Source organism: Gracilinanus agilis, chromosome 5 (genome assembly GCF_016433145.1).
Source record: "Gracilinanus agilis isolate LMUSP501 chromosome 5, AgileGrace, whole genome shotgun sequence".
NCBI classification, from domain to species: Eukaryota; Metazoa; Chordata; class Mammalia; order Didelphimorphia; family Didelphidae; genus Gracilinanus; species Gracilinanus agilis.
This window is the reverse complement of record NC_058134.1, coordinates 238,588,826-238,612,644: the sequence shown is the minus strand read 5'-3', so window position 1 is coordinate 238,612,644 and position 23,819 is coordinate 238,588,826.

Genomic DNA, 23,819 nt, shown 5'->3' with positions numbered 1-23,819 from the left:
TATACACAGTCACAGAACTAACACAGAAAGAATAAACTGTGAATGTTATCTCCAGAAAGTGAACTGAAATAGGAAACATGAAAGACTTGGTCTAATATGTACATGTTGACCTCCCTAAAGATATCTTTTGTGATGTAAGGAGGGTGGGGAAGGGCTGGGACACTTGTGGAAAGGGAAAAAAAAAATTAAAGATCAATTAGAATGTAACCTCCATGAGGGCAAAAACTTTTTTTTTTTTGGTCTTTTTAGCCCTAGCACTTAGAACAGATTGTGGCATATTGTACATAATTAATAATAAATACTAAACTGAATTCTGCATCTTTTAACATTTCATTGAAATCATTCCAATACTTCAGCTGCTCCTCTATTATCCCTCATTCTTAATGCATTAGCTAGAATTTCTATAGTGCTTTAAGGTTTGCAAAGCACTTTACAAATATTATCTCATTTCTTCCTTACCAGAACCCTGAAGGTAAGTGCTCTTATTATCCTCATCTTTGTTGTTGTTAACCCATTTCAGACATATCTCACTCTTCATGGCCCCATTTGGGCTTTTCTTGACAAAGATATTGTAGTGCTTTGCCATTTCCCTCTCCAGCTCATTTTACAGATGAGGAACCTGAGGCAAAAAAGATGAAGCGACTTCTCTAGGGTTACACAGCTAGTAAATGCTTGAGGCTGGATTTGAACTCAGGTCTTCCTATGCTCTTATTCACTGGAGAAAAAAATTTTTTTCCAACACTAATATTTTCTTCCTGAAATTGTGTATGACCCGAAGTGTAGTGTGGACATTTTCTCATGTTACCAGATAATTTAGAAGCAATGCTGCTGTAGTGCTTATTATAACACCCTCAGTGGATCCTCAGCCCCTATCAGGACCATTAAAAAGGACTAGTGTCTAAGTGGGTTTCAAATCTTCTAAAAGTCAGAAAGACCTGAGTTCAAATCTGACATCCGACACTTCCTAGCTATATGACCCTGGGCAAGTCATTTAACACCCCCACCCCACCCCCCGCCGTTGCCTAGCCCTTACCACTTGACAGACAACAAGGGTTATGTAGGAAGATCATAGATTTAGAGCTAGAAAGGGACATCACTGAAGGAAGCAATCCCTGTGCTGAAGGATCTCCATTCTCTGCCATTACCAACACTAACCACACTGGCCAACTACCACAGTTGGACAGATAAGCCCAAGAGCCAAAAGCTAATGGCAGCCAAACCACCAGACCCATTTCCAGCCCAGCTCATAGACTATGGCTAAGAGTCATAGAGGATAGACAGGCATAGAAGAGTGGCAATCTGTACTCCTGCACAATTTTACACTGGAATATGTTACAATTGACTCATTCTGGTCTTGTGCCTCCCCATTCTTCTCTGGGTAACCCACCGCTTTAATTCTTAGGACACTGTTTAACTGGACCCAGTATGTCTTCCTATCCCAGTCCCTTTCAGACTCTTCCCCACTCTTTTGCTCTTTTCAACTTGTCTTTGTTCTTTCTACTTTAACTTACATTCATCTTTTTCCCACCCATCGTTACCATCTGCTTCAGTCCCCTATCTCTGAATTCTCCAGAAAGAGAATTAAACAAAGACATAAGTAGGAATTCCAGCCCCTTCAGAAAGTTTAGTGGAAAAGGCCATGGCAGAGAAGGCAACTGAGAGAGAGGAGTAAATACCATGAGATTTTATGGCTAGCTAAGGTTAGATGGGATCTGAGCACTCTCTGTACACATATGGGCTGCACATGTATCAGGCAAACAGGATGTAACCATGATTGTAGTCTACTTAATTCATGGAAGGATTTCAGACATTGTTTCTTGAGGGGAACAAGAGGAAGAACATAGACATGTACTTCCATTTTGTGAAAGAGAAGATCATAGCTACACACACAAAAGAGATAGCAGAGATAGGAGAGGAATGTTCATAAATATTTTTAAATAGCTAGAATTTATATACCCATTCAGTTTTGCAAAGTGCTTTATAAATATTATCTCATTTTACCCTCACTTTCCCATATGTCTATATCTATATGTGTGTGTGTGTGTGTGTGTGTTTAAAACTCTTGTTTTCTATTTTAGTAATAACTCTAAGGCAGAAGAGCAGTAAGGGCTAGGCAATGGGGGTTAGGTGATTTGCCCAGGGTCATATAGCTAGGAAGTATCTGAGGCCAAATTTATTTTTCTTTTAAGTTTATTTAATAAATTAATTTAGACTATTTTTTCCCATGGCTACATGATCCATGCTCTTTCCCTCCCCTCCTCCCACCCCACTTCCATAGCCAATGAGCAATTCCACTGGGTTTTACATGTGTCATTGATCAAGACCTATTTCCATATTATTAGTATTTGCACTAGAGTGATCATTTAGAGCAGTGATTCCCAAAGTGGGCGCCACCGCCCCCTGGTGGGTGCTGCAGCAATCTGGGATGGTGGTGATGGCCACTGGTGCATTTATCTTTCCTATTAATTGCTATTGCAATTTAAAAAAAAAATTAATTTCCAGGGGACTAAGTAATATTTTTTCTGGAAAGGGGGCGGTAGGCCAAAAAAGTTTGGGAACCACTGATTTAGAGTCTACGTCCCCAATCATCTCCCCATCAAACCGTGTAATCAAGCAGTTGTTTTTCTTCTGTGTTTCTGCTCCCATAGTTCTTTTTATGAATGTGGATAGCATCCTCTGAGGTCAAATTTAAACCCAGGGCTTTCTGACTTCTAGGAAACTTGAAATCTCCTCACTTCTAGGCACTTTTGATCCTTACAACACCCTTGGGAGGTAGGTGCTATTTTTATTTTGGTTTGATAGATGAGGAAGCTGAGGAAGAAAGAGGTTAAATTACTTTTCAGGGATGCACAACTGCTAAGTGTAAGAGTATGAGTTTGGATTTGAATTCAAGTCTTTCAGCCTCAGTGTTCTATCCACTGCCTTGATTAGCTGTCTACCTAAAGAAAATCCTCTTCTTGGGGAATAGGAGAGATAGAATGTGCTTGGATGATAGAAAGGTGAGCTTTGGGTAGATGGCATCTGAAGTGTGATCAACACTGAAAGGAGGAGAAAAAGAAAGAGGCAAGAAATGACTTTTAAGTTGAATTTCTGCATAAGAACTTCTTGTGGACACTAACTAAAACCAACTACAGATTCCATGATCACATTAGCAGGAATTTGCTAATTACCCATGAAATACAGGTCTGCAAGTAGCATTACATTAAGGAAAAGGTAGTTAAACCCATCTCAGATAAAAACTCACTGAGGACTCCCCACTAATAAATGGTCAGTTAGCCATAAGAGGTAATCTACCCTATAAAGACAGGTAGCACAAATATCATTATCTTCATTATATTGATGTAGAAATGGAGACATAGAAAGGTTAAGAGTACAGAATCTAAAGTCAGCAAACCTAATTTTACTCCTATAGCTTGGGTGACCTTGGGCAAGTCACTTTTCTTCACCTAAGTTTCCTCCATTGTAAAATGAAAGGATTAGACAAAATGACTGCTAAAGTCTCTTCCCATTCTCTATCTATCACACTATGACTTGATCAAGTCATATCCAACAAGGGAGATTTCACGGAAATTAGCAAAGAGAAGGACATCAGTAGAGAGGATAAATCCTCAAAGAGAAGCAACAACCAGGAGAAGAATAGCTATGAATCTTTACACAAAGGTCTAGAGTACAAATAATAAACAAGGGGATGTAAGAAGGTAACTTTGATCTTTATTACATCTTAATATTATGATATTATGAAGTCTTATTGATATGGAACTCATACCTGAAATACTGATATGGTTGAGGAGACTTTCAGAAAGAGCAAATTAAATCAATAATTCAGTAAAGTAACTTTGAATAGCAAGAAAATATATTCATATGAGAAAATCCATGGATGGGAGGAGGAAATCATGGTAAAAAAGCCAAAGGGTAACAATTTGTGGATCAATGACAACTTGAGGTAGGTCTCCAGGATGATGCCCCAACTCCCCATTTTTACCTATAGATGGGATGTGTAACAATTTTGTAGATAGCATGTAGTTGGGAGGGATAGTTAACACATTGGATGACAGAAACAAGACTTCAAAAGGTCTAATAATTAGCCTTGTCCAAATAAGGTAAAATTTGATGGAGGTAATTGTAAATTCTTACAATTGTTTTGTTGTTTTTATTTTTTTAAACCCTCACCTTCCATTTTAGAGTCGATACTGTGTATTGGTTCCAAGGCAGAAGAGTGGTAAGGGCTAGGCAGTGGGGGTCAAGTGACTTGCCCAGGGTCACACAGCTGGGAAGTGTCTGAGGCCAGATTTGAACAGAGGACCTCCTGTCTCTAGGTCTGGCTCTCAATCCACTGAGCCATGCAGCTTCCCCCTTACAGTTGGTGTTTAAAAAGGCAACATCAAAGTACAGAAAAGCATGGCTAGACTTTAGATTTTTATAGAAATTGTGAGGTAGTCTTATTGAGTTTCAGGTTTTATATGGCAGCCAAAAAAGCTAGCTAAGTCTTAGGCTAGGCTGATAGTTTCACCATGCTTTATGCAGGTAGGGTATTGGGTTTATTTCTGGGCATCAATTTATAGGCAGGACTTTGACAAATTAGAGCATGTCCAGAGGAGAGTGAGCAGGATATTGAAAGTATTAAACAAGGAAGGATTGAAAGAACTGGGTTTGCTTTAGGAAAGCCATGATAGCTATCTTCAAGTATGTGGGCAAACTGTCATTTAGAAGACAGGTTCAACTTGATTTGCTTAGCTCCAAAGAACAAAACTCGCAGCTGGACAGAGGAGCCTTTGTTTAGAATAAAGAAACTATTTCTAATAATTAAAACACTATTAAAAAATGGAACAGGGAACCACAGGATATAATGAGTTATTTGCCTATAAATAACCCATTGCCAGGAATGGAAAGTGGATGGGAGTGAATGGAATAAGAGTAACATTTGGGAAGGGTCTCAACTGCAGAGGGCATAATACCCAAGTTGTTTTTTACTTCTCTCCCTCTCATCCTTCCCTTATTCACCAAATCTCTGTGATTCCTCAGATTTGTTTCTGTGTAATGAACAATTATAGATCAAGATCAAAACATCAGTCCCCACATGGTACCTTAGATTTTCACCATTTGTTAATGATTTATGTATATAAGAGATGCTTTTTCTAGAAACCTTTGCAGACTTTTAAGCTGAATTCCAGGAGACATTCCATAGTGATTGCAGCCATTGCGAGTGACTAGACTGATGTTTTTATCTCTCTCTCTCTCTTTTTTTAAATGACACTTAAAGTCAATAAAAATGCTTTTTGGTTTGTCTCTCATCACTCAGAAAATGACAGCTAAAATGTAATTGGAGGTTTCAAGATGAGACTGGATAGCCACTTATATAATATAATAGATGAGATTGTTTTTCAAGTCATAATGTACTAAATGACCTCTAAGCAATACAATATGATGGAATGAGTTCTAACTTTGGAATTAAGAGAATCAAAGTTTAAATTCTGCCTCTGATGCTTGCCACCTATGAGTGATTTGGGACAATTTATTTAGCCTGCTTCGATCTCAGTTTCCTCATCTATAAAATGAAGAGCTTGGATCAGCTGGCCTTTGAGGTCCTGTCCAGCTCAATTCTTTGATCCTATCCTCCTATAATCCCTCCCTCCTCCATGTTCCTCCATCCTTAGTTAAACCTAATGGGATATATATAGTAGGCGCTCAATAAATGTTTGAGGATGATTATGAGGATTGGTGGTAGTAACTAAGATTCCTGTATCCTAACCAGAGAGAGGAAACAGCACTATCTACAGAGTAACAGAGAAGTATTAAGAAAGAAATTAGCTTTTTTACTCTAAAGAAAAAACAAATATAAGATGAGAAAAATGAGTTAGGAACTTGGAAAATAAACTGAGACAACTTGTGGGTATGTGAGAAGAGCAGAAAGCTACATTGATCTGATCAGTAGACAATACTTATATTTGTGTCACTTATAACAGTTAAGTGGTAATTAGTGTGTTCTATTTGTACTTAGGAGTACACTTTACTTTTAGTCCATATTCTATCAAATGTATTCTTTTTTTTAAATAAAGGAGAAGTTAAAAATAAGAATATATACTTTGTAATTAAAAATAATATTTTATATAAAAACACAAATGTTTAGGTATTAAGCTGCAGAGCTGTTTATTTGGTTACTAATCCTTGAAGCATTCTTAGTCACCGGATCTAAGCAGACATCATCATTCTTCTAGTAGAAGCTACTATTACTGAAAGCAAAGCGCTAAGGAAGAATTTGTTCACATTTTTTAAAAGACCCTTGCCTTCCATCTTAGAATCAATACTGTGTATTGGTTCCAAGGTAGAAGAATGGTAAAGGTTAGGCAATGGGGGTTAAGTGACTTGCCCAGGGTCACACAGCTAGGAAATATCTGAGGCCAAATTTGAACCCAGGTCCTTCATCTCGAAATCTGGTTCTCGATCCATCAATCTTCCTAAATGCCCCCTGATTCATCTTTAACTGTATTATTTGACAAATAGCAAGAGTACAAATACATCTGAGGAGTACCACATTGACTTAGTTTCATAGGGAATTTGCCAATATATGATGCTGGAAAATTTTTGGTGAAGCACTTTTCTATTTCACCCAATAAACGTTTACTAAGTACTTGTTCTATATCAAGTATCTGTTCATTCAAATATCAAATAAGACAGTATCTGCCTTCAAGAAGCTTACAATCTAACAGAAGAAATAAGACGGTACAAACATAATTAGGATACTAAATAAAATGTACAATGTTGAGGTCCAGGCAAACATACTTAAGGAAGTCACTTTCCATTTAGTGGGTGCTCTGCTGGTAGAAATTAGATGTAAGGGAGAACAAAGATGCCAATGGACAAGAAAAGAAAGAAGCAGAAAGGGGAGAAGAGAAAAGAAGAGGCTACTGTTCCAAAAATATGCTTCCACTACATATTTTTTTTCCAGAGTAGCACAATAGGTAGGAATGATATTCTCTTCTACCTTTTCTCTCAGAGCTTTCTTTCCCTTTTTCCTCCATTGATTCCATTCTCAGTTTCTGGCAGGGTCACAGAAAATGTGTCCTTAGAAGCCATAAAATTATGACCAACTTAGCTGCCACTGTCAAGTTGTTTAGTAATTTCAACTGGGTTGGTACATCACTTGGGTCCAGAGTATACTCTTCTGGTTTAACCTTAATCAATTACCTATAAACAAGGAGATTCAAATAGGAAAATGAGAAAATAAGCACTTGAGGAGAAAAGGAAACCTTTATAGAAATATAGAGGGCATGTGTAAGAATTAGCAGATGGATAAACTTTTCTTTCTCTTTTCCTTTCTTCTAAGTGTCTCATAATTTGTACACTTCATCTATGATAGAAATAAAGAAAACTGAAAAAAATTGAAATGTGTGGATAATCAGACATTGAATACTCAATCAACCAATCAAATGATACTTATTAAGCACCTGCTAGGTGCCACGCACTGTGTGCTAAGTCCTGGGCATAGAAATATGAAGAATCAATCAACAGTCTCTGACCTTGAGGATCTTACATTCTAATAGAGACATAACAAGTCCATAAAATATATGTACAGAATAAGCATAAAGTTGATAAATACATACAAAGTTTGGGAAAAGAGGATGGGGTGGAAAGAGAGAGAGACAGAGAGACAGAGGGAGAGAAAGAGAGAGAGAGACAGACAGACAGAGAGACGGAGGGAGAGAGAGAGAGAGAGAGAGAGAGAGAGAGAGACAGAGAGAGAGACAGAGAGAGAGACAGAGAGAGAGACAGAGAGAGAGAGAGAGAGACAGAGGGAGAGAGAGAGAGAGAGANAAGAAGAGAGGGAAGAAAAAAAGAGAGAGACAGAGAGAGAGAGAGAGACAGAGAGAGAGAGAGAGAGAAAGAGAAAATAGGAGAAGGAGGAGGAGGAGGAGTTGTTGTTGTTGTTGTTGTACATAATTATTAAAGGTTAATGCAGAAGATGGTACCTGAACTGCATCTTAAAGAAAGTGAAGGAGATAAATGAATTAAGTCGGAATAAAGGAAGGACTGTATGCTAGACATTAGAGATGAGTAGTGTTATAAATAAAATAAGTAAAGACTGAGAATAAAAGGAGAAGTAATATTTTAATCATGGCCATTGTTGTAGAATAAATTAGACCATGTACCTGGCTAAAACCTATTCAAACTGCCTGCCAGTCCATACCTTCTCCCATCTTTGGCTGCTTCACACAAAAGAGAGCGCCACCTCCCAATTTTAAGCCGGGCTTTATGTTGAAGACGTCATCATGTCCAAAACAGGAAACCCGTTGCATCATGGAAAATGTACTTTCAAAGTGTCCACAGGAAGTTTGTCATTTAAAAGTTCAAATGAGCCCCAAAATACCTCTAAATGGAACCCCAGAACTTATTTAAATAACACATTTCCCCCCTGAGATCTGGTGAAAAAGACTGGTCTTTTTCAGGGGATCTTCTAAACATAGTCAGCTTCTAAATTACAGGAAATTGGGGATAAAAGGAAAGATGATAAAAACTAGCCACATTGACAAAAAGCCAATTTTGGGCAGTCCCCTATTGGCATAAGAGTGTACATCCAAAACAAATGCATTCAACTCATTCAACTCCTCACAGTTCAAATCAACTGCACCCCAAAGTTCAATTTGGATCTTCATGATCCACTGAAGGCTCTTCAGGCATCTTCACGGTGTCTTCACCAAACAGGTACATTGTCTGGATTCTGGGGAGATGGCAAACTTCTTATCTTGAAATTACTCTCAAAAGAATTTAAACTTTACAGTAGTACAAAAGCAAAGAAATGAGAGATGGGGTATTATGAAGAATTAAAGTCAGTTTGGATCACAGAAAGAGCCATTCAGGCTGGAAAGATGGGTGGGAGTCAAGATTTAAAAGCTCCACAGTAGATAATATAAAATACATGGGCATATTTTATTTGGTATTTGGTATACTACCAAAAAAGACACAGAAATTATATGAACACAATTAAAAAACAGTCTTCACATAAAGTTAGATCTAAACAATTGGGGAACCATTCATTGCTTATAGATATGCTGAACCAATATAACAAAAATGGCAATCCTATCTAAATTAATTTACCTCTCTGGTACCATACCAATCAAACTACCTAAAAATTATTTCATGGAAATAGAAAAAATAACAGCAAAATTCATCTGGAAGAAGAAAAGGCCTCTTGGCCTGATATTCTTATATCAGGGGGATCAATGAAAAAACTTTGAAGAAAGGAGGCCTAGCCATACTAGATCTCAAACTATGTAATTAGGTAATCAGCACACTGTAGTTAATGTCCACAGCAACAGTATCTGATAAACTCAACAATCCAAGCATTTGGGGAAAGAACTCAATATTTGATAAAAATTGCTGAGAAAACTGGAAAGCAGTATGATAGAGCCTAGGCAGACCAATATCTCACACCATACACCAAAATAAAGCAAAAATGGATATTTGATCTAGAAATAAAGGATGACACCAAAAAAATTAGGGGAACATGGAAATATTTGTCAGATTTATGGATAAGGGAAAATTTATGACCAAACAAGATACAGAGAACAATTAAATATAATTTGATTACATTAAATTAAAAAAGGGTTGCATAAACAAAAACAATGTAACCAAGTTCATAAGGGAAACAACAAATTTGGGGGAAAGTTTATAATAAGTGTCTCTGACAAAGGCCTCATTTGTCAAATATATAGAGAATTGAGTCAAATTTATAAGAATACAAAGCATTCCTTGTCTGATAAATGGTCAAAGGATATAAACAGAAAGTTATCAGAGGAAGAAATTAAAACTATCCATAGTCATATAAAAATGCTTCAAATCAGTATTGATTAGAGAAATGCAAATTAAAACAACTCTGACATACCACTTCACATCTATCAGATTGACTAATATGACAAAAAGGGAAAATGATAAGTATTAGAGTGTATGTGGAAAAATTGGGATACTGAAATATTGTTGATAAAACTGAACTGACACAATTATTCTGTAGAGCAATATGGAATCACACTCAATGAGTCATAAAATTATGCATACCCTTTGATCCAGCAATACCACTACTGAGTCTATATCCCAAAGAGACCAGAGAAAAGGGAAAAGGACTTACCTGTACAAAAATACTTTAACAGCTCTTTTTGTGTGGCAAAGAATAGGGAATGACTGAACAAGTTATGGTACATGGTTGCAATGAAGAACTATTGTGCCATAAGAAATGGTGAACATAAAAATCTGGAAATATTTATATGAATCGATGCAAAGAGAAGTGAGCAGAATCAGGAGAACAATGTATACAGTAACAGAAATATTTTACAATAATCAACTGTGGACTAAACTATTATCAGTCAAGCAAGTTCCCAAGATAACCACAAGGGATCCATGATGAAAAATACTATCCATAGCCAAAGAAGGAACTGTTAGTCTGATTGCAGATCAAAGCAGGCTATCATCTGCTTCATTTCATTTATGAGTTTTTTTATTCCATGTGTGGTAAGTGTCTTCTGTCATGGCACAAGCAGTATGGAAATATGCATTGCATGAAAGCACCAGTATAACCTGTTTTAGACCATTTGCCACTTGGAGATGGGGGGAAAGAGAAAAAGGGAGGGAGGCTGAATCCTAAAATGTCAGAACCACTGTCAACAGTTGCTTCTACATGTAACTGAAAAAATATTTCTTTTTTAAAAAGAATGAAGTAGAGAATATTGTACACAGAAACTGAAACATTGTGAAACACAGAAACGATCAAATGTAACAGACTTTTCCACTAGTAGCAATGCAATGATCCAGGGCAATCCAGAGGAACTTATGAGAAAGAACGCTATCCACATCCAAAGAAAGAACTGTGGGAGCAGAAACACAGAAGAAAAACAGATCATGTGGTTTGATGTGGATATGATTGGAGTTTGGGCATTAAAAGATTGCTCTATTGCAAATATGAATAATATGGAAGTAGGTTTTGAACAATAATACATGTATAATCCAGGAGAACTGCTTGTCAACTCAGTTAGGGGGGAGGAAAGAGTGGGGAGGGGGGATTATGAATCATGTGACCATGGAAAAATATTCTAAATAAATAAATAAAATTTTAAAAATAAATTTAATTTAATTAAAAAAAAAACAGCAAAGGGAGCAGCTGGATATCTCAGTGGATTGAGTATCAGGCCTAAAGATGGGAGGTCCTAGGTTCAAATCTGGCCCCAGACACCTCCTAGCTGTGTGACCCTTGGCAAGTCACTTAACCCCCATTGCCTACCCTTACCACTCTTCTGCCTTGGAGCCAATACACAATATTGACTACAAGACAGAAGGTAAGGGTTTTTAGAATAATAATAAAAAAAAAAACAGTAAAAAAATGCAATAGCTTCCCCCACTCCAATAAGTTCAAAAGAAAAGTCAGAGAAATAATGCCTTATACCCCCTTCTCCCAAGGATGAGAGTTTAAATATGAATGAGTCAACAGTCCTCCAGGTGTTCCCTCCAGCATAAGTCAACACCAATACTAAACCTTGACCTGTTACACCCACCATCTCCAAAGCCTGGTCTTATTTGACTAGTATAAGAACTGACTCCCATTCAACTGTATCAGGTGCTTATGTACATCCAGGATCCAAGTGGGCTGTCCTGTGTCCATTCTTACCCAATCACTCTTCATTTTATGAGTATCTCCTGCAATAAAGCTTGCTTATTTAAAAAAGAGCACAAGATTCCTTTGGGAATATTTTCCTAGGATAGTATAGTTATTTTCCATGCTCCTTTACAAGCTTCTCATATTCTTTGGTGGTAGTGGAGTATGTTCCCAGGATGGAAACTCCTGATGTAGAAAATAATGTTTGGTATGTTATTTTCTTGTGAGATGAATTTAGAGAGACCCACAACCTAAGCTCAGAAGAGTATGACAGGGAATAAACAATGGAAAAACTTAGCCAAGGGCATAACGTCCAAAGATGAAATACCAGAGGAACATCAAGTGGGATAGTCTTGGAATCGTCAGAGAGATCAGAATGCTATTATTTTCACACAGAGGTCTCTCAAGACTCTTCCCTCCTTGATCCTCCTGGGACGTTTTCCCTGACCTTATGAATGCTAAATCTTGACTTTGACTAACAAGCATTGCTATCCATCTAAAGGGACTGAGAGGTGGAAAGGCAAAGGCAGAGAAATCCACAGGTTTGGGGAAAACCCATAGTGGAAGGAAAGGGGTGCCAGCACTCCCTGAGAAGTAATATGAGTAGAGTAGGAAGAAAGAGCCTTGAAGAAGTTCAAGAGGGAAACTGTGAAGAGTAAGCTGTGAACATGGAAGTGAGAAAGGGCCTATAATGAGGTCTGAGGAGGCCAATGCCAGACTCTGGAGCCAGAAGGTATATCTGCATAGATCCTACTTTGCTGACGTGTAACCAGAAAGCAAAACACAAGGTAGTAATTCTCAAATTTTCTTCTACTTTTACCTGTTTCTCACTGGGATGTTTGACTACTTCTTCTTTTTTTTTTTTTTCTTAACCCTTTCTTTCTGCTTTAGAATCAATGCCAGGCATTAGTTCCAAAGCAGAAGAGAAGTAAGGGTTTGACAATTAGGTGACTTGCCAAGGATCACGTGACTAGGAAGTGTCTGAGGCCAGATTTGAACTCAGAACTTCATTTCTCTAGGCCTGGCTCTCCATCCATTGAGCCACCTAGCTTCCCCCATGACTATTTCTTAAAAGTTTGGTTGCCATTCTGTTCTACTTTGTCCCTTAAACATATAATTAGGACAATTTTAGTAGACCAGAGCACTATTAATCTGGATATCATTAATAATGCAATGGAGAGGGTCAACTGGAAGACATCTAGGGGGGAAATAAGATGTTAAAAATTGTAATTTTTTTGTTTTGGTTTTGCCATTAACTTATGGTCTTGAGTCTCACAGTCCAAATTTCAATTTCTTTCCTAGTAATGTCATGTTTATTCTTTTTTATTAGGCTCAGATCTGAATTTCATTTATGTCCTTCCCTCTTTTATAAAAAATGTATTTATGCTCAAAATGCTTCTTGGTTGCCTTGTTAGCAGATAATCTTATTGAAAATGAGACAAACTGATTTTGGGAATGCCAGATTGATACCCTCAATGCCATTTGATGAAGTCATTTAATCTGAGCCCTGAAGGTAACACCCCCTTATGACCAAAGTATATATTATACATTCCAGCTAGTGAATTAAGTCTGCTTCTCTGTAAAGTATAGAAAATAAAGGAATGCATTAAGTGTGAAAGAGTATATAGTTTCTTAGGTCTTGATCAATGACATGTGTAAAATCCAGTGGAATTACTCATTGGCTATGGGAAGGGGGGGGGGGAGGAGAAGGGGAAGGAAAGAATATGATTCATGTAACCACGGAAAAAATATCCTAAATTAATTAATTAAATAAAAATTTTCAATTAAAAAAAAAGAGTAGATAATTTCCACATCACTACCACACTTCGACCTAGACCACACCACCTATTATATCATGCATATTTTTGTGAGCAGCTGTGTTCAACCCTTCTCTAGGGTATTTGAACTGATAGGCTTTCTCCTACTTTCTATCTTCCAGGAACAGTGGAGATCATACAAGCTTAGTTTATTTATTCCTAGGATCTTCTCATTGTAATTTGAAAATCTATACAAAAAGACACAAAGTGGTACACACACACACACACACACACACACACACACACACACACACACACCACACACACTCACACAAATGCACAAAGGAAAAGAAGGCTAGGAAACCAAGGAGATCACTTAAAAAGTTCAATGTTGGGAAGGCTCCTAGATCAGAGCAAAGTTACAAGTTGATTCTTGCTTCGTTGAAATGATTTCCCTCATCTCTATGCCAGAATCTTTCCTTCTCTGGAATTATTTTTTCACCACAACAAATCCCATAAAGGAGAGACTGAGGCCTTTGGACAATAGGGAAATTGACAATAAGCTCCAAAACTACCATTAAAAATAGCCAGACTCTTTCTTAGATTTCCTTTGATTTCCATTGGAAATTTCCAGTGTTGTAATGAGAAACAATTAGAATGGCTAAAGGCAAATGCTACTGTTCTATTGGTCATAGACCAAATCTCTGCTCCTCAGAGGTGAGTTGGATACAGTCAGAACTAAATACACCCTTTAGATACATTCTAATTCTCACTGAGATCTAAGGATTTTAGGAATAGCCTCTAGATAAATATGCCCCCGATGAAGATTTAAATATGTTCTGTTGGAGACACTTCTAAGGATTTTTCCACTCCAGAAATATTTTCTTTTTGGAAACCCTGCTGAGGCTGGACCAAGATGCCTATAAAAGCCCTCTGTGTTTCCTGAAGCACTATTAATGACTCGTCAAAGAGGATGGAAATAAAATGGAGGTGGGGAGTGACCTCCAGCCTCATGCCAAATGCCATGGGCGCCAGGCTTAGTATTATTTTATGGTGGCAGTCATCATTATCTTCTACACATGGTTTTTCAGCTTGGCAAGGTCTCTTTTAAAACTCCCTGAAGGATTGGCATATGCCCCTGGCTCTTAGCTCTCTTGCATTTCTGTTAGGTATTGAAAAAGAGGCCTGGTTTCCCAAGTAACAAGACTCCAGTCACCAAGGAGCCACTGAAACAGAAGGGAAAGAATAATGTCCAGTCTCCCAGCAAGGATTAGCTCTTCTCCAGTTGCATTTCTTATGACGTAAACCATTTGGGAAACATGAAGGACTCCTCCACCTTTATACTTGGATAAGTTGGCAAGAAGTGCTGGCAATAAACCGTTTTATAACATTAGCAATGAGTTTGAAAATGGCTAAGAATGCTTTAACATAGGACTAGAGGCTGCTCAGGGGCTCCACTTGCCCCACAGAATCAGAAAAATATAAAAGATATGGAACTAGAACTAAGGTGGGATGCCTGGAGCTTTGCCCTAGGGTACTGATATTTAAAGGCTCTCAATCCTTCAGTGGGTAGATAGAAATACATTTACCATCAAATTAGCAAGAATAAAAAGAAAACTACTGGATAGAGCACTCATTCCCCTTCGTAGCAACACCCCAGGTGAGATCCTTCTTAATTCCACCTCACCCTGTTCCCTCCCCACAGTAGTGACTTCCTCAGAGGCAGTGGCCTCCTAGAGTCCTAAAGTTTTTGTTTCTTCACCTCGAGTGGTATCCTGAAGCCACTCTACCCACACAGTCTTCTTGTCTGTGGTTTATTGAATAAATTAATTGATCTCTATAGACTAGTATTACACACTACCCTTCCCCTTTAGAATGGCAGTGGATGCTTTTGACCCAGTGTAGAAAGGTACTTTAAAAAAAATTGAACATTTTAATATATTAGATAGGAACAAAAAAGGACATTTGTGGGAGAAGTGCTGAGAAAGCAGCCCCTCTGTACTTGGACATAAAGATAGACAATTAGGAAAGAAGCTGAAAGAAAGCAATCAAAGAGGAAAGAGGGCTTCCTAAGGACAATGTGTCTCGTTTCTCAGAGGCTCATTCACATGGTTGTAAGTTAGCACCATGCCCTCTCTATGCTGACCCTCTTGCATATACGTTCTGTATTCCACTACCTAGCCTGCTAAGGAGCAGCTAGGTGGTGAAATGGCTAGCATGACACGTCACCCTGTTTGCCTCAGTCTCCTCCTCTGTAAAATGAGTTGCAAACCATTCCAGTGTCTTTGCCAAGAAAACACCAAATGTGATCATGGAAATCTAGGCAGGACTGAAAAATGACTGCAGGCACCAAACAAATAATGGTTTAATTTATGTGTCTCCCCTATTAAATCATGAGCTCCTTGAGGGCAGGGACTATCTTTTGCTTCTTTTTGTGAACCCCCAGTGCTTAGCACAGTGCCTGGCACATGGTAGACCTTGATATATATTTACTGACTACTTGCCCCCCATCTCCTAGCTCTGCGTATTCTGGGGTAGGTGCTTGGTGAATGTTTATTGAATTAAATAATTAATTGACCGGTGTTTTATTCAATATGTTTGTCCTGATTCATCCCATGAAGTGAAAGTCATCCTTTCCTGGGAGAAAGACAACCACCTGGTCTAATCTTATTAACCTAATTCAAACAATGCTTCCTGAGTTCCCCCTTCCTCATAGGACCATAAGATCTTTGGTTTAGAATTGGTAGGGATTATTTAATTCGAATCTCTCATTTTGTAGTTGATATTGTTGTTGCTCAGTCATTTTTCAGTTATGTCCAACTCTCAGTGACCCCATTTGAGTTTGGGTTTTCTGGTTTTGGAGGTTATTTTTTTGGTAAAGATACTGGAGTGGTTTGCCATTTCCTTTTCCAGCTCATTTTATAGATGAAGAAACTGAGGCAAATAGGGTTAACCGACCTGGCCAGAGTCATACAGCTAGGAAGTGTCTGAGGGTCATATTTGAACTCATGAAGATGAGTCTTCCTAATCAGGCCCAAGTACTCTACCTACTGTGCCACCTAGCTGCCCATGAAGGATTAGGCAGATGCATCATGCTAGACTTGCAATCCGAGGACCCAATCTGCAATCAGAGATTTGAAACCCTGTCGGGTGGCACAGTAACCTAGACTCAGCTTACTGAGTTCAAATTTGGCCTCAAATACTCACTAGCTACATGACCCTGGGAAAGTCCCTTAACTCTGTTTGCCTCAGTTTCCTCATCTGTCAAATGAGCTGGAGAAGGAAATGGCAAATCACTCCAAAGTCTTTGCCAAGAAAACCCCAAATGGGATAAGAAAAAGCAGAACACAACTGAAACGACCTAACAACAAATCTAATACTAACCACCAGCTTGTCTCTCTAGGTCCCAGCTTCCCCATCTGTAAAAGGCCAGTTTGGGACCCTGCAACCTCCAAGATCCCATCCAACTTTAAGCCTACAGTCCTGTGGCTCGTTTCTGCTTTCTGAGGAGCTTTCCCCTTGGGGTGTTCAATTTGTTCCTGCCCTCTGACATAATTAGGAACGTCTCCAGTTAGTATGCAACACAAAGCCTAGAAATTGTCCTTGTGGAAGTTCCTCGTGGCTAAATCCTTTTATATGTGGGGGCCTTACTTATGGCATCTGTAAATAAGGGGAACAGATTAGACTAGAGTTATCAACCACACCTTCCACAGGTCCCATTTAGTCCACAGTGTTCCTGAGGGTGGCCTGAACTAGATTCAGTCATACTTCCTCTCTGATTTTAGTGTGTTGCTGCATTAAGAAAAGAATAATTCTCTAAACATATGTGATGTTCTAAGTCAACATGTTGCCTGTGAGGATCCTTATGTAAGGTTTAACGGCCTCCATTGCTACTGGGATAGATCATTTCTTTCTTTCTTTTTTTAAATCTGTACTTTTTGTCAGTATCAGTTCTAAGACAGAAGAGTGGGAAGGGCCAGACAGTTTTGGTTCGGTGACTTGCCCAGGGTCACCCAGCTAGGAAACATCAGAGGCCCTCCTGAATCCAGAGCAGGCACTCTCCCCACTGGGCTCCCTGCCTGCTCCTAGATGAGATCATTTCTAAGGGTCATTCCCCTCTTCCCTCCTGGTTTGCTTCCGCTTGCTGAAGTTAAATTCTAAATATGGTCAATCTGTATCTGGTATCCCGAGATCCCTTTCCAACCCAGGCTGCAGCTTCCTCCTCCCAAAAGCACAAAGTTCTACCTGACTTCAGGAGCCACCTGACTGGTTGAGCCAGAGCATGCCATCATGCAGCCAGAAGGCAGGCATGCTAAGTCTTGCTTTTCAGACCTCATACAGATTTCCAAGAAAAGGAAGCCAGGACACCATCGAGAGGCACTCGGGGAGGCTGATGGCAAACACTAGAGCCTGGGAGAGCGAGGCTTGCAGTTTAGCCTGTCCCGCTCAGATTCCTTTTGGTGGCCTTGACCTCTCTGCTGGCAGGAAGGCATTTCACGAAAAGAGCCTGGGAGAATCTGTATCACTGAAAAATAAACCAATAAAATCCCCAACCCTTCCTGGGTGAGGTGCTCTAGCTGAATGGCAATGCTGGTAAGGATGAGGGTGGGGGGAAGTGGCTAATCCCTCAGTTGGGAAGGAAGCGAGAGAAAATCCAGAGGAAGAATCAGAAATATGTTGATGAAGTCAAAGATGTCAAAATTCCCATAAGTTCCCTACTCAGAAAAATGCATGGAGGGAAAATATAAGGTCTTAGGAATGAGAAAACCGTAGTTTGAATTTCTTCAAAATCATTTCCCCTGGGAACAGAGAGTGGTTCTAGAAATAACCACAAATAAGGGGTTGTGGGAACAACGTTGGGTCCATAGGTATGGAACGTTGTACGTACTATCAGATTTTTCCATGAATTTATTGGTTTTGTTGATTTTTTTTCTTCATTTCTCAAAAATGTCTTTGTTATAAGGGATTGTTCCATGAGAGGGGGTAGAAAAGAGACATAAAGACAAATAAAGGCAATGTAAAAACAAAGATATCAATACAATTTATTTATTTATTTATTTTTAAGCCTTTACCTTTCATCTTGAATCAATACTGTGTATTAGGAAGAGGAAGAAGAGTGGGAAGGGCTAGGCGATGGGGGTTAAGTGATTTGCCCAGGGTCACACGGCTAGAAAGTGTCTAAGGCCAGACTGGAACTCAGGACCGCCCATCTCTAGACTTGGCTCTCTCCATTGGCTACTGGCTAAAATTTATTTTTTTAGAAAGTATTATATAAATGTCTAACAGGAAAAATACATACTCCTCCTAAAACCTTAAATTTGGGAACCCTCTCTTCCTCTCGCTCTCTCTCTTCCTCTCTGTCTGTCTCTGTCTCTGTCTCTCTCTGACTCTGACTCTATCTCTCTGTCTCTCTCTCTCTCCATCTCTCTGTTTCCCTCTGTTTCTGCATTATATATGTGTATACACGTGTACATATATGTGTGCATGTCTATATACACATACAGGAGAATGTGTGTACACTCACACATAGAGTATTGTCCTGAACACATAACTCTAATGTTCCTGATCCATCATTAAGGCGCAGGATTTTCTTTTTTTTAATCCTTACCTTCTAGAGAACCAGGCTTGAATTAGGGAAGTCCTCAGTTCACATCTGGCTTCAGATACTTCTTTGCTGTGTGATGCTGGGCCAATTGCCTACCACTTACCTGTCTTCTGCTTTGGAACCAATACTTAGCAATGATTCTAAGACAGAAGGTAAGAGTTGGAAAAAACAAACACATATTCTTGTTGCCATAGGTGTGACAGGAAGGAAGGAAGGAAGGAAGGAAGGAAGGAAGGAAGGAAGGAAGGAAGGAAGGAAGGAAGGAAGGAAGGAAGGAAGGAAAGAAGGAAGGAAGGAAGGAAGAAAATAACGAACGAACGAACGAACGAACGAAGGAAATTATAAAGTCAGGATATGAACCCAAGTCCCCTGACTCCAAATCCTTGGTCCTACCATTGTCTCAGGCTAGCTTTGAGTTGTGTTTTCAGTCATGGCAATCAGTCTCAAATGTTTGCCTAACTGAACTATTTGTTTAGTCCCTTAGATCGGTTCTTATGTCCATAATGCAATTTATAAGTTAATTAATATTTGTTAAGGACTCTTGTCGCATAGAATGAAGAATGTTACTGGTAAGAAAATCCTAGCAACGGAGATACACAGAATCAGATTACTTCTTACATAGAGTGGTGCTTTATTTATATTTAAGTGAATTTCTATTTGAGATATTATGTGACATAAACACTAACTCCAGACCAGTCACAAGGAAAGAAAATTATTTTCATTGAGAATCCACCTAGTTCCCTTAAAAACTTTCCCAGTGGAAGAATGCATACATACAAAACAAATCTTGCCAATATAGATTGTCCTCTCTTACTGGCTTTCTCTCTTAGATGAAGTGAATAACTATCCCAAGTAGTTTTATTTCCATCTCCATAGAGAATCCTATATACTTAGTTTCTTTGGGTCTCAGTTTCCTCATTTGTAAAATGAGGGAGTTGGATTTATTTGTGATACCAGAAACCAGTGGTCTACCAATGGTGGATAAGCAATGCCCCCTCTATACATGAATGATAGCTAATAGGATCATAGATCTAGTGCTGGAAGGGACCTTAAAGGACATATGTTTGGGCCCCTTCATTTTACAGATGTGAAAACTAGTCCTAGAGAGATTAGGTGACTTGCCCAAGGTCACACAAGAAGTAAGTAGCAGAGTTGGGGTTTCAAGTTTGATTCCATGACTCTATATTCAGTAATCTTCCCATTATTCCATGGAGGACAATGAAAATAAAGTCCAACTTGGATTAGCTTCATAACCCTTGATAGCTATGAGTTTACCTGCCTCTGTCTTGACAATGAAAAGTATATGGTAGAATAATGGGGAATTGCTTGGAGAAAATAACTGAGTCACATACAATCTGTTTGAATGACCCAAATAAAGCCTCTGCACCTCTACCATGGGCAAAGTGAAGAATAGAAAGAGACTTGGCACTGTCTCTGTTTGCCCCTGAATTCACTTCCAACCAGACAGTGGAGTAGCTGCCAAGGCAGCCTCCCCCTCATTCTCTAACAATAGACAGTGGCTTCTCTGGCTTGGAAGGGGATTATTCGGATACTCCTGTCAACTGCAGGCTCTGCACCAAACTGACAATTTGAGCAAATTGTACACAATTACGGATGGTGGGATGATGAGTGCTATCCAATGGGATTTGCTGAGATGACCAGATTTTAGCTGTATGTGAGGGTGAGGGAATCAGCTCCCAGAGATTTAGAGGGAGCAATCAGGGAAAGTGACTAATGGCACAGACAGCAGAAACCATTTACTGAGGTTCCTTAATCAGTAGAAAGAGTATGTCTGTCTGCAAATAGGAACATAGAATAATTTAGATCTGTGAGGCACCTCAATGGTCATCTACTCCAACCCCTCCCATTTTACAGATGGGAAATTTGAGGCTTAGGGAGCTTAAATGACTTGCCCCAGATAGTATACATGGATAGTATACATTAAAAGCAGGATTTAAATTTGGGTCCTACTATCTAGAAAGCTAGGGTTCCCCCTCTTCCCCTTTGTACCATATATTTCCCCTTGTGCTTCTACCCTGACTGATTGATATATTCAGATACAAAAGAATCCAGGGAATTAGAGGTCTTTTTCAATTTGTCAAATGGCTTAAGGATTGGCCATAATGTGACTATGAAAGGCAGCCCTAGATCCAAAAGATATGAGATGAAACAAGAAAGCTTGCTCTTATAAAAGGGCAGATCAATGGAATAGACCACGGACAAATGTGCTCCACAATCTAGTGTTCTGTAAACTCAAAGTTCCCAATTTGGGGGATAAGAACTCACTACTTGATAAAAACTGCTAGGAAAATTGGAAAACAATACGACAAAAATTAGGTTTAGGTCAGTATCTCACACCCTATACCAAGATAAGTTGAAAATGGGTATATGACTTAAATATAAAGAGTGATATTATGAGTAAATTAGGAAAACATGGAATAATGTACCTGTCAGATCTATGGAGAAGGGGAGAATTTAAGACCAAGCAAGAGATAGAGAACATTACAAGATATAAAATGAATAAATTTGATTATATTAAATTAAAGTTTTTGAACAAACAAAAGCAATGTAACCAAAATTAGAAGGGAAGCAACAAATTGAGAAAAAAATTAAAACAAATTTCTTTGACACAGATCTAATTTCCCAAACATGCAAAGAACTAAGTCAAATTTATAAGAAATCAAATCACTCTTCAATTGACAAATGGTCAAGGAGTAGAAATAGAGTTTTCAGATGAAATCAAAACTACAAAGAATCATATGAAAAAAGTGTTCTAAACCCCTCATGATTAGAGAAATGCAGGTCAAAACAACCCTGAGGTATCACCTTATCCTTAGTAGAGTGGCCAATATGACAGTAAAAGAAAATAACAAATTTTGGAGGGGACGTGGCAAAGTTGGAACACTAATGCATTGCTAGTGGAGCTGTGAATAGAACCAACCATTCTGGAGGGCAATTTGGAATCATGCCAAAAGGGCCTTAAAAGAATGCAGGCCCTTTGATCCAGCAATACCACTACTGTGCTTTATATCCAAAAAAGATAAGAAAAATTGGGCAAGGATCTATTTGTATTTATAGCTGAGCTTTGTGTGGTAGCAAAAAATTGGAAAATGAGGGGTTGTCCCTTGATTGGGGAATAGCTGAACAAATTGTGGTATACAATGGTGATAGAATACTATTGTGCAATAAGCAATGATGAATTGATGGATTTCTATGGATAAGAACTAGAAAGACCTACATAAACTGATACAGAGTGAAACAAGCAGAGCCAGGAAATCATTATACACAGAAACTATAACATTGTGGGACAATCAAATGTAATTGACTTTGCTACTAATAAAATGCAATGATCCAATACAATTCCAAAGGACTTATGAGAAATAATGCTATCCACATCTAGAGAAAGAACAACAGGAGTAAAAATCCAGAAGAAAACATATGATTTATTACTTGTTTATATGGTATGTGATTTGGGGTTTTGGTTTTAAAGGATTACTTTTTTACAAAAATGGATGGATAATATGTTCAAGTGATTGTGTGTGTGTGTGTGTGTGTGTGTGTGTGTATCCCAGTGGAGTTGCTTGCTAACTCCAGGGGGGGAGGGATGAGGGAATCCTGGAATCAAGGAAAAATTTTAAAAATAAAAAATTTAATAGAAAAAAAAAGAAAGCTCCCTCTTTCTCTCAGACAGCTAGGTGACACAGTGTGTGCCTAAGAGAGTTGGACCTGGAGTTAGGAAGATCTAAGTTTGAATCCTTCCTCAGACACTGTCTAGCTGTGTGACCCTGGGTGAGTCACATTATTGCTATCTGCCTCAGTTTCCTCTCCTATAAGATGGGAGGGGGGAATAATAGCACCTACTTCACAAGGTTGTTGTGAGGATAAAATAACATTAAAAATGCTTTAAAAACCTTAAAAATGCTTTTAAAATGCTAGCTATCATGATCACTATTATTATTCTATGAAAGCATAATCTTTGTGCCACTAAGATTTTTATTCATAGCTTTAGGACCATTTTTCTCTAGAATACTGGTACTCATTGCTATCAGATATAATAGTCCTTTAGTACCAGTAAACATGGAAAATTCTTGAGTGCTGGATTTGGAACTGGGAAAGCCTGAGACCAAATCCTACCTTGGGCACTTTCTAGCTGTGTGATTCTGGGCATGTCACTCTCAGCCTCAGTTTCCTTTTCTGTAAAAATGAGGATAATAATAGCCCTTACTTCCCAGAATTGCTGTGAACATTAAATGAGATAACATATCTAAGGTATTTTACAACCCTCAAAACATTCTATTAGTACCAAAAAACACTTTAAAAAAATTACCCATAAGACATGAATGGGCAGCAATCTGCACCCCTGGAGGGAATATCCAAACCCATAAGAGCCACTGACATAGCCTTCTTCCTTTACAGTTGAGGAAACTGATGTCCAGGGAGAAGTACTCTGGCCAAGATCAAAATAATATATATGAGGGGTTACATTTGAACCCATGTCTCCTGACTCTAGACTGCTCTTTCCATTGAACCACACTGACCCCTGTGCCCCAGTTAAGGGATCATTTGGTAGATTTCCATAGAACTTGCATTCCAATATAAAGTGGTCTATTGAAAGATATAGGAAGGCACCTCTCTAACACATTAGGCTTTACTTTTTTTTTTTTAATTTATTTTTTAACATTTATTAATATTCATTTTTAACATGGTTACATGATTCATGCTCCACCTTTCCCCTTCAACCCCCCCCGTTGCCCCCCCCACCCTTGGCCGATGCACGTTTCCACTAGTTTTGTCATGTGTCCTTGAACAAGACCAATTT